Below are 11776 nucleotides of genomic sequence, written 5' to 3' on the forward strand. Positions count from 1 at the left end.
TCTCAAGAAAGAATTTTATGATTATAAATATAAAGGATAACTTTGGGTTCAAATTAAGAACTTTAAAATCAAATAGATAATATAATTTTATTATATAAAAAGACTCTTAATCTCAGGGCGTGTAATTACTAGACAATCAGAAACAGGCATTTACTATAGTTACAATTAATTAAATTAAAATCTAGTTTACATTTGTATCTATTTTATGTATACAAAACTAACCAAGCTAACGATCTTCCTCTTATCATCCTTGGTGTCTTCTTTTTTCTATTGTTCTGGCGTCCAAAATGGCTTCCTCTTCTTGCTGGACAGAAATTGATGAGGACCTCCTCATCCTCAAGACATCCTTTCTCTTCTCTGTCCACACAACGACCGAATCTCAAAAACTCAAACTTGCCTCAAAGTTCTATGTAAACATCGATTATTGCACAACAGTTAGGGACTTTTGCAAATGATTTACTTTCTGAATAATATTATTATATATATTAGCACTATTTCTTGATTTCTATTTTTCTTAACTTTACTGTATTTTCAATTATGATGGGAAGAATTAAAATAGTTTTTATGATATTTGAATCTGCTCAACATGGCCTTGATTCAATGGACTTGTCTGAAGAATACGTACCACCATCTTGGCTTTGTTTTGAACCACAAAGTTATTATAGACAATGAAAATTGGTTAGCTTGCTTTTTGGATAAACAAAACAAATTAATATTAAACTGATACATAAAATAAAACATATCAAAAACCCTTTATACATCAAAATATACTATTTACTCAAAAAGAGCATATTACAATATATATATATATATAATTTATTCATATATTATATATTCATTATTTCCTTTGTGTACTTTAACTTTGAATTACTGTTGTGGTTGAATAACAGTTTACTCTCTAACGTGACTCCTGAGTATTTAACGGATTTGGCAAAAGGAATAGCAGTATCATTGTATATTAAATGCATCAAAGTTGAAAAATCAGACCCAGATATTATTAAAAAATGGACCTGTGCTGAATGTGAGTCAGGGTCCAGCTCATTTAACGGTATGAACCCAGCTCAATGATTTAACTCTTAAAGGGCCTAATCGATGAGGTTGAAGAAATAAAGACTAACTTCTGGGCATCTAAGAGCTGAAAGACATAAAGGACTCTCTTTAGAAGCAGTTGGAGCTTTCCTATGAAAACATGGAAAGGCTAAAGAAATTTGAAGCCCTCCTGGAAAAACAAAGTAGAGGAATCATCCATGAAAAACAAAAACCTTAAAGTTAAATTATCGGACCTTGAGGGTAGACTCAATCAGGCGGGGCAAAATAACCTAAAAAATACTGTAGAGATTAGAGGAATCCTGGAGAAGCAGGGAGAGATTGTAGTGGGAACGATTCTCAGTATTGGTGTAGGCCTGGGAGTGAAACTATTTCTGGACAACAAGGTACGGCTCAGGTCTAAACAGGAAGAAGCCCCGGACACTATTATAGTGCGATTCGTTCGTCAAACACTAAGAGATGAGCTAGTGCGGCAATGAAGAGCCATAAGGGATTTTTCCACTTGTCACTTAGGTTGGGATGACGCCTGCCAACAAGCACCTCTACTGGTTAGCTAGGCAGAAGCAGAAAGTAACGAAAATCAAGTACATCTGGTTCAGCGGAGGTAGGGTCAGGTACAAGCAGTCCAATGGCTTCCCAGCAGTCATTATAGGAAAGACCAGTGACTTGGACGTCTTCAGTTGAATTTGGTATCCAATTCACCACAATATTGTTATCGTTTTCTTTTTTTTGTATAGAAGATATTTTATTTTCATTTTTTCAACACTTTAATAATAGCATATATAGAATTTTCTCTATTTACATCTCTTCTTTTTTTATAATTCAATCTTTATTGACTATTTATTTCAAATTTCAATAACTCAAGCTACAAATTCCTTTCAATTTCTTATTTTTGCTACATTCTATATGTTCAGTCCACATGAATATCATTGATGTATTACTATATCACTGGACTGTAGTCATAAAAACTAGAGGGGGGGGCGCCATATGCCACTAAGATATGCACGTAACCCAGCACTACCTACAGTGTTAGTGGATAATTAGACACCAAGAGGGCGAACGGGAGTGGGGGTGTGCTCTTGAGGATAGGAACAGCCTGACCTTCTTGGTACCACAGCCAACTAAGTATGCCTGGCTAAGAAGTCAGCATCGAGCACAGTAAGTGGAACGGCAGAGGATGGCCACCTCTGCTGAGCAGCAGCGACACAGCACCCATAAAGTGACCCACAACATATGGTGCAGGCAACGAGCACCCAGTTACTCAGGTTAGATCTTTTTACCAACCCCAATGGTGACCCTCATCACATCTCAGCTATAAAACACTTTCCCCCATATAAAAATTTATTTACCAACTAACCTTATTATATTATTTTCAGCCTCCCCCCTTCACCAGTTATTTCATTCTATTTTAATATCTTCATTTTTCTCATTTTCACTTTTTATAACTAAACCCCTTCTAATATAAAACATAGACTTGGAAATAATTCCTTCATAAATTAAAATTTGAAGAAGGTCCAGTCAAAATATTTGGTGAGCCCGACATGATATTAATTTTTTTTTTATACTTTGTATAATTTAATTCTAACGCAGTAGATTTAAAATTCTGAGTCAATGATCAAATCAATCAAAATGGCGATTGACATTGTACAGTCATTTCTGAATCTAAGGTTATACTTGAAAAGCTTTGAATAATTCAAAGTCTTAGATAATGATCCACCTAATTAATTTTCAATAATATTGCATGATATCAATTGATATTAAATATAGTTAATTGTATAATTTATTTCTTTAGTGAATTTAATTGAATTCTGTTTAAATACTTACGTAATATTTTACCATATTCTCACTGGGTAATAACACTATGAAATCATTATTGTACTTCAATTAAGGAGCTATAACATTTCTTTGCAGCATTTACCTTTTATTCTTGGAAAATAATGTCTGTAGCTTATCAAATAAGTCTGTAGCTTACAGGGTGGATCAAGATTAGGAATAAATAAAACAGAACAAATTTAGAATATCTTATTTGAAATATTTTTGTTGTATGTATAATTGTCCCACAGGTAAACTGTAGTAATAATAATAGATGACTTTATGTAGTACTCAAAGGTCAAAGGGTAAGTTTCTAATTTTTCAGAGCCAATTTTATTGTAAACATTTTAAAATTTAGAATATTACTGGTTTTGGGTGATTGTCTGATTATCATGAAACTATTTAGAGCATGTCTATACCAAGTATATTTACTTACATAATATATTTAAAGCATGTATTATTTTCACTTTAATGTGTTTTATACTGGGAGAAGGAAAATAGAATATTCAGAAAAAGAAAAAATTCAGCTATAATCCTTTTTAAAAAATGTTTTTATTCTCAATATGGAATTTAAATTGTTTCAGCCAAGAGTATGCATCATATCAGAAAGGTACATAAAATAACTATTGAGAGATTGACCGTGTGTCAATGAATGGAATATGGTCTGGGTCCGGTCAAATAAAACTCAAATAGTAATAACTATTTGAGTTTTATTTTACCGCACCTGGACCATATTCCATTCATAAAATAACTATGTTTTTAACGTCTTAAATTATTTTATGAAATTTTTATTTTACTACAAAAAATTTATAAAATTACTATTGATGCATCGTGTTGTTAAAAGAATTTATTGATGCTTACATATTAAGTTAATGTGTTATTAAGTCGTTAAAATTAGTACTTTATTTTTAAAATGACTCGTTTTATTAATTTTTGAAGTTATTATTTTTATTATAAAAACCAACTTTGCTATTATTCAAAAGTATATTTTATTAAGTAGTGATTTACCTACCACTACTAAGTGATATTATATTATGCAACCTTTTTAGAAGCTACTCAATAAATTGAAATACATTTTAAGGAATTTTATGCAAGTGGTATGTGTTCATAAACAATTAGTGTATCTCCAAGGTCAAAATAACAGCTTTATCATAGCAAACTATAATTCTTTGTTGGAATTAGTGACCTATAAACTGTGTATAATGCATAAGAATTGATCTTTATTTTTAAATTACACCTGTGTAACTTATATAGTTTAAATTACAATATTGGATTGCATTACGACTGAAATGTAAACTGACCACCTGAAAATTAGTTATATCTCATCCCAATGAATAGCTCAGTAAATTCAAATTAACAAGCACTATATTATCACGGAACGTAAAAGAATGACACTAAAGCCTATTAACACACTTATCAATTAAATTTACTTTAACCACTTAAAAGCGAACTGTCCAATGACAATGCAATCTAGCCTAACTAGTTATTACATCAGTATACTATCCAGACATCTTATCTATAATAGAGGAGGTAACTATGGGGTTAGCCACAGCCAACAAATCCAGCCATTGTTTCCACTCATGATTGTAGAGGCATAATACCGCTGTCGTTCCCTAGGTTCGACTTACGATCATCGTTTATCAGTACCATTACCCTGGAACTTGTTATTATTATCATGTCATTGCTCTCCTTTCTTCATCAATTGACTAAATTAATTATGATCAATAGACCACACTCTATAATTTATTGAGGCATTATATATTTTCTGAAACTAGTCTACGCTTTGGCATTATTTATAATTTTTTTTCCCTCTTTCGTTATTTTTTGGCAAATATATATTTTGAAAATATTTAATAAATAGTTAATAAAATTAACTAGTTTATTGAAAATATTATTTTCACATCGAGTACCAGTCACTATATATTAATCAGAGTTTTTCCTTGCTTGACCACACTCTGAATTATTTATTTTTTGTTATGTCTTTCGCCATTCATTGGCATAGATATTTTGAAAATAGTTTCTTCAAACTATTATTTCTACATCGAGCCCTAGGCACTCTAGATTAATCAGTGTTTTTCGTGCATCCATTACTTGACCACACTCTGAATTATATATTTTTTGGGGTAAAAATTTATCTCAGCTCCCCCAATATGGCTGAAGCCCATCTTTTCCGAATGTGAGTGTACTGACTGTCCCGAACGGAGCCGAGAAGCTCCGGAAGTAACCAATTCCTAGCCGCTCGTCTGAAAAATAAATTACCTGAAACTTCGACAGGAATTTTTTCTCACTAGAGGGAATTCCTACTAGTACTACTACAGTAGTAGTGAAATCCTCCACTACGTTCCCGCCGCTCCCCTACTATTCAACTTCCCGTGTTATTTGTTTTTATCTGTAATTATGAACTTTTTTGTGATTACTTATAAGAATAAGAAAATTGTTTAGTAGTTAATCTGTATATAATAATAAGGTTCTCTTGAGCTGTAATTTAATAAGAATAAGAAAATTGTTTAATAGTTAATCTGAATTTAATAATAAAATTCGTGATACTTTTTTTACAACTTACTTTACAAAATCATGAGATACTTTTTATTTATACCCATACCTGTCAAATACAAAATTGACAATCAGCGGACTGCCTGACTGTTATATTAATTAAACAAATAGCATATTAGTGCACCTCTAACCGTCTTCTCCTCATATATATTATACAGGGTCAACAATCTTCTCATACTTTTATATTTTATATTTGTTAAAGAGGGAAAATAAAAAGGGAAGATGTATTGGGTTTAAAGGATAAAATTGTACTATCTTTTATTTTAAATTCACTATACCATGCCTATTTATTATTAGAATCATAATACAAAAAGCAATTATCTAACTAGGTATAAATATTACTTCAAAAGCTTAAATAGTTATTGATTGCTTTAAAACTAATATCCATAGATTTATAGCATTTAATATTACTTGTGGTAAAACCATAAGTTACTGTCTAAAGATAATTTGTTTTTAAATATTTTTCCACAACGGGTGGAAATATCGATAGAAAGCATACACGGGTTCATTTCATTTCCAGTTGGTGTTACACTCATAAGTAAAAAAAAAATTCAAACCAAGAGGATGACTTTAATGATTTTTTCCCAATTTATTTATACCAGACAACCCAGTAACACACAAAAATATAAAGAAATTATTTAGATAAAATACATCAATATAATTTCAAACACATAAAAATAGGACTGCACCCTGGACCATCTTCTCCTCATATTGAATCTACAGCCAACATTAAACACATCAATATTTTTTTTATACAATATAATTTATACAAAAAGTAATTAATACAATGGAAAAGTTAATAAAGGTATTATTTAGGCAAAAATGAAAACAATAACAAATATAGTTTTAGTTCCTTACAAATATATCATTTAATATCTTAAGATAAGTATATGAAGTTTCTATAAATTATCAGGTTTATTAAGACTATTGAAAACCCATTATAATGGTATATCAAAAATATTTTATTTTAATAAAACAATGCTAACACACATTTTAAGTTACAAAAATATTGTTTTTTTAATATATACTAATAACTCACGTATTGAACACATTATCTTGTATGAACTATTCCTTTATTTAAACAATTACATTTCTACTAGACTGAACTTATTATATAAGTTTTGACAATTATTTAAACAAACACTGCTTTAAATTAAATCTAATTATTTATTAGAGACATCATATTAAAAACATACAAGACTTTGACAACAAAATTGAGTATGTCAGTTTCTATGGCCAAAATAAAACTTATTGACTTTTAATTCAACAATATATCACAAATTTGTACTTCATTAATTCTTTTGACATAATTCTCGCCTTCAAATTCATAGCCTAGTGATGATAAGCTATGACTGATAATATTCAATTGATGTTATTTATTCATTCACTGTAGAAATATATGGAGGATGGTGACTCTACTAAAATGTTTAGTTTCAAAATTAATATTATCTAATTTATTAAACAATCAAATTCCAAGAAAATTGTATTATTACCTAATATAAATTTATTTTCCAATTTAATAAACTTAATGAAGTATTATTTATTTTGAATATAATAAAAAAAAAAAAAAAAGAAGACTTAATGCTATAATTAAATAGAATTAAATAGTGGAAGATCACCTGGACCATATTCCATTTATTTATAATTAATATATTTTATAATGATCGATTGATGGTATTGGCAATGACAGATAACAATGCTAAAAATAAGATCTTCAAATTTAAATCAACTATAATGAAATTTATTACAAATAGTAAAAATTTATGAATAGAATATGGTCCGGGTGCGGTCAAAAAAACTCAAATAGTAAATAATTATACTATTATTATTGAGCCAAGGTTTGCCCCACGTTGCATGGCTTCGTCAGGGCTAAAAAAGATACATCACTTGACATAGTACAAAGAAGAAAAAAAAGAAATAAACATAAGTGGATAATAACAGGGGTATACAATGAAAAGTAAAATATAATAAGAAAAATTAAAGGTTGTAAATAGTAAATGAAAAGGGCAATAGTAACAGATAGATAAGAGATAAAACAAGAGAAGGAATATTAAAGAAAGTAAAAATTAAGAGATGAAAAAAGAAAAGAATAAAATCAAATGATGTGACAGAATTCATACCTGTTTTGACGGGAGCCAAAGACAGAGTGAGCCGTTTGTATTGGGAGGAGTGGGGATGGCAGTTAGCGTGCCACAATAACGAAAATAAATTTAAATTAGATAAACAATAAATGGTAATATACATAATAGAGGGGGAGAAGAGATATTTACAAAAAAAATAATAAAATATAAAAGTAATAGAAAATTAAGGTATAAAATAATGGGATAGAATATGTGTAAGTGATTAAGAAAGACAATATACTAAATGAGTGGGGATACAGAGAAGTGTAAATAATAATAGAAAATTAATAATAAAGTAATTAATATAAGTACACTTAAGAAGGTAACACATGAATATAAATTAAAAGATAAGATACATGAATATAAATGAAACAGGAAGGATAGTAAATATAAAAATAATTAAATAAAAGGTGAGAATAACAAGAATAAAAGATAAGACAAGAAAGTGGGCTTCTGAAATGCAGAAAAGAAGTATAAGAAGAGGGTTTTATTATGTTACAAATGTGTTGATATGTAAGGGAGATGCAGTCTTTATCAACTTTATGATTGACAGAATTCTCAGTTAAATTTATGTAAATGGACTCAGAGATGAGATGTTTCGTGTGGTTGGGGACAGGGGCAAGAATGGAAGGATTGTTGAAATTAAAAGTATGATTCAGGTTTAATGCATGTTCAGATAATTTAGATGCAAGTGGATTACAGGAGTTGATGGAAGTTTTACAGTCTCCTGTAATCCACTTACTTGATCCTCAAACTTGGCGCCACAGCACTCTCAGGTGCCCCAAGTGTATGCTGAGAGTGTTGCAAGTGAATGCTACTTTCTCAAAATATTTAAAAAAATTAAAATAGCAAATATACATTGGATTCCAACAATTAATTTCCATTGTTCTTCTTTTCCTACACATTCAACTGCTCTAAGGGTAATTAATTGTGCAATTTCTTTTTAGTTTGACAGGGGTGCCTCAAATTATTCTTTAGCCCAACAAGGGTGTTGTGAAATTGTTTTAACCCAAGAAGGGTGCTGTGACAAAAGTTTGGGGACTGCTGGTTTACAGAATCAATCTTGTTAATGTTATGAAGAAAAGAAAACTTGTAAAGTATACATTTTATGGTGTTGCTATAATATATAACTATCATTTGAAAGATAATTTAACTAACTAAAAAAATACCTAAATTTTACCTCTATTAGCTAAATCTCTAGAGATTCAGAAAAATTTCTTGAAACATTCTATATGCTCATTTAAATGTTAAGTCGCCTAGAATGCTAAATGAAAAAAATGTATATCTTACTTAGACTAGTTTATATAACATTAGAGAAATAGAGGAACATAAAAAAATATAAAAAAAAAAAAAAAAGAAATTACTGATAATTGACATATTTTGAAATAAAGAAAAAGTTTTACAAAACAGTTGGAAATTTCTTGATGAATCAAAAGTAAATTGAAACTTCCTTATTTAATTTTTGTCAAAGGGTTCAATATTTTGTAATCATTTTTTTTTCCAAGTAAATATTCTCATTACTTCTTACTTTTTTATTCAATCATAGGGGGACATTTTGGTCATTTGTTCATCATCTGGTCCAGTCTTAAATTATCCTATATTGTATATCTTCACAACTATGATTTATGAAATCATCTGCTTCACTAAAGCCTTTGTGAATTAAATGTTATACTTCCTTTTGAATGTAATTTTTCATGTTGAATAATGATGGAATGAGGAAACCATTTTCTGCAATACTGACCCACTGTCATCCTTTCTTTTTTCTTAGCAGTCTAAGGTTTATCAGGTATTCACTGTTACAAATAATTAGTTTAAATTCTAAACCATTTTTGTAATAATTTGCATGAATGTCTTGTTAAGATGATCCTGATAAGACATAAAAAAAGGATTGGTTCCACAACAAGAAGTCATGGAGTACCCAAGTACTGAATCTTCCCAGGTTCATTTGCTTCGATATAGCTTATAACAAACCAAATTTTTACTATTTGTAATAAATTTCATTATAGTTGATTTTAATTTGAAGATCTTATGTTTAGTATTGTTATCTGCCATTGCCAATTCCATCAATCAATTATTACAAAATATATTAATTATAAATAAATGGAATATGGTCCAGGTGCAGTAAAAAAAAAACTCAAATAGTGACAAATATTCATTGTTTCATAAATGATCTGAAACTGAATTTTGTGCATTATTATTATTATTTTTTTTTTTTGAGAAGTGAGAAACAGATGAGGAAATTAATATCTCAAATTGAAAATGTACCTCATTAAGATTAAGTATTATGTCAAGCATGTTGTTGAAAATGCTTTGGTGCTAAAGTTTAATCATACCATTAAATTATATTTTATATAATCATATGTGTTTTTAAATAAAAACAAAAATATTATGTATGTTAAATTAACTACAATGTTCTGTTATATTGTGCAGATAAAAAAATAAATATGGTAATCATTCCCAGTTGTATTATTATTTTTCACTAATTGTTAATATAGTTAACATTAGATTTCCTATTATAGATGAGAACTTGATTTCAAACTCAATCATCACGAGAAGGGTATCTAACTCGACCTTCCTTCATCTCACCATCCTCCGTATATTTCTACAGTGAATGAATAAATAACATCAATTGATTATCATCAATCATAGCTTATCATCACTAGGCTATTAATTCGAAGGCAAGAATTATGTCAAAGAATTAATGAAGTACAAATTTGTGATATATTTTTGAATTAAAAGTCAATAAGTTTTGTTTTGGCCATAGAAACTGACATACTCAATTTTGTTGTCAAAGTCTTGTATGTTTTTAATATGATGTCTCTAATAAATAATTAGATTTAATTTAAAGCAGTGTTTGTTTAAATAATTGTCAAAACTTATATAATAAGTTCAGTCTAGTAGAAATGTAATTGTTTAAATAAAGGAATAGTTCATACAAGATAATGTGTTCAATACGTGAGTTATTAGTATATATTAAAAAAACAATATTTTTGTAACTTAAAATGTGTGTTAGCATTATTTTATTAAAATAAAATATTTTTGATATACCATTATAATGGGTTTTCAATAGTCTTAATAAACCTGATAATTTATAGAAACTTCATATACTTATCTTAAGATATTAAATGATATATTTGTAACGAACTAAAACTATATTTGTTATTGTTTTCATTTTTGCCTAAACAATACCTTTATTAACTTTTCCATTGTATTAATTACTTTTTGTATAAATTATATTGTATAAAAAAAATATTGATGTGTTTAATGTTGGCTGTAGATTCAATATGAGGAAAAGATGGTCCAGGGTGCAGTCCTATTTTTATGTATTTGAAATTATATTGATGTATTTTATCTAAATAATTTCTTTATATTTTTGTGTGTTACTGGGTTGTCTGGTATAAATAAATTGGGAAAAAATCATTTAAGTCATCCTCTTGGTTTGAATTTTTTTTTTACTTATGAGTGTAACACCAACTGGAAATGAAATGAACCCGTGTATGCTTTCTATCGATATTTCCACCCGTTGTGGAAAAATATTTAAAAACAAATTATCTTTAGACAGTAACTTATGGTTTTACCACAAGTCATTTTAAATGCTATAAATCTGTGGATATACGTTTTAAAGCAATCACTAACTATTTCATATTTATACCTAGTTAGATAATTTTTTTTTTTGTATTATGATTCTAATAATAAATAGGCATGGTATAGTAAATTTAAAATAAATGATAGTACAATTTTATCCTTTAAACCCAATACATCTTCCCTTTTTATTTTCCCTCTTTAACAAATATAAAATATAAAATTATGAGAAGATTGTTGACCCTGTATAATATATATGAGGAGAAGACGGTTAGAGGTGCACTAATATGCTATATGTTTAATTAATATAACAGTCAGGCAGTCCGCTGATTGTCAATTTTGTATTTGACAGGTGCGGGTATAAATAAAAAGATTAAAATAAGTATCTCACGATTTTGCTATATAAAGTTTTTATTATTGTTATTAATTTACTGCTCAAGCTGACCCTTGTTATTATATTCAGATTAACCATTAAACAATTTTCTTATTCTTATTAAATTACAGCTCTAGGGAACCTTATTATTATATCCAGATTAACTATTAAACAATTTTCTTTTCTTATTAAAAAAATACCAAATAAAATAAATGGTTCTGATCTATTTTCAGGTTACAGAGTCTAAGTATTATTATTTAGTTCTTCTAACGTATAATAAATATTTATA

General features: G+C 28.5%; 1 long non-coding RNA gene across 1 annotated transcript in view; it reads left to right on the forward strand.

Annotated features, from left to right (window-relative positions):
• The window catches only part of LOC136796983 (uncharacterized), a 16016-nt gene extending 5571 nt beyond the window's left edge, over positions 1 to 10445 (forward strand). The window contains exon 3 of the long non-coding RNA XR_010844777.1: positions 10052 to 10445. This is a non-coding gene — a long non-coding RNA (uncharacterized lncRNA). The remainder of the gene's footprint in view (positions 1 to 10051) is intronic.
• The last annotated feature ends 1331 nt before the right edge of the window (positions 10446 to 11776 follow it).

The sequence above is a fragment of the Halyomorpha halys genome, unplaced genomic scaffold (assembly GCF_000696795.3).
Source record: "Halyomorpha halys isolate HHAL.00 unplaced genomic scaffold, Hhal_1.1 Scaffold2568.1, whole genome shotgun sequence".
Classification (NCBI taxonomy): Eukaryota; Metazoa; Arthropoda; class Insecta; order Hemiptera; family Pentatomidae; genus Halyomorpha; species Halyomorpha halys.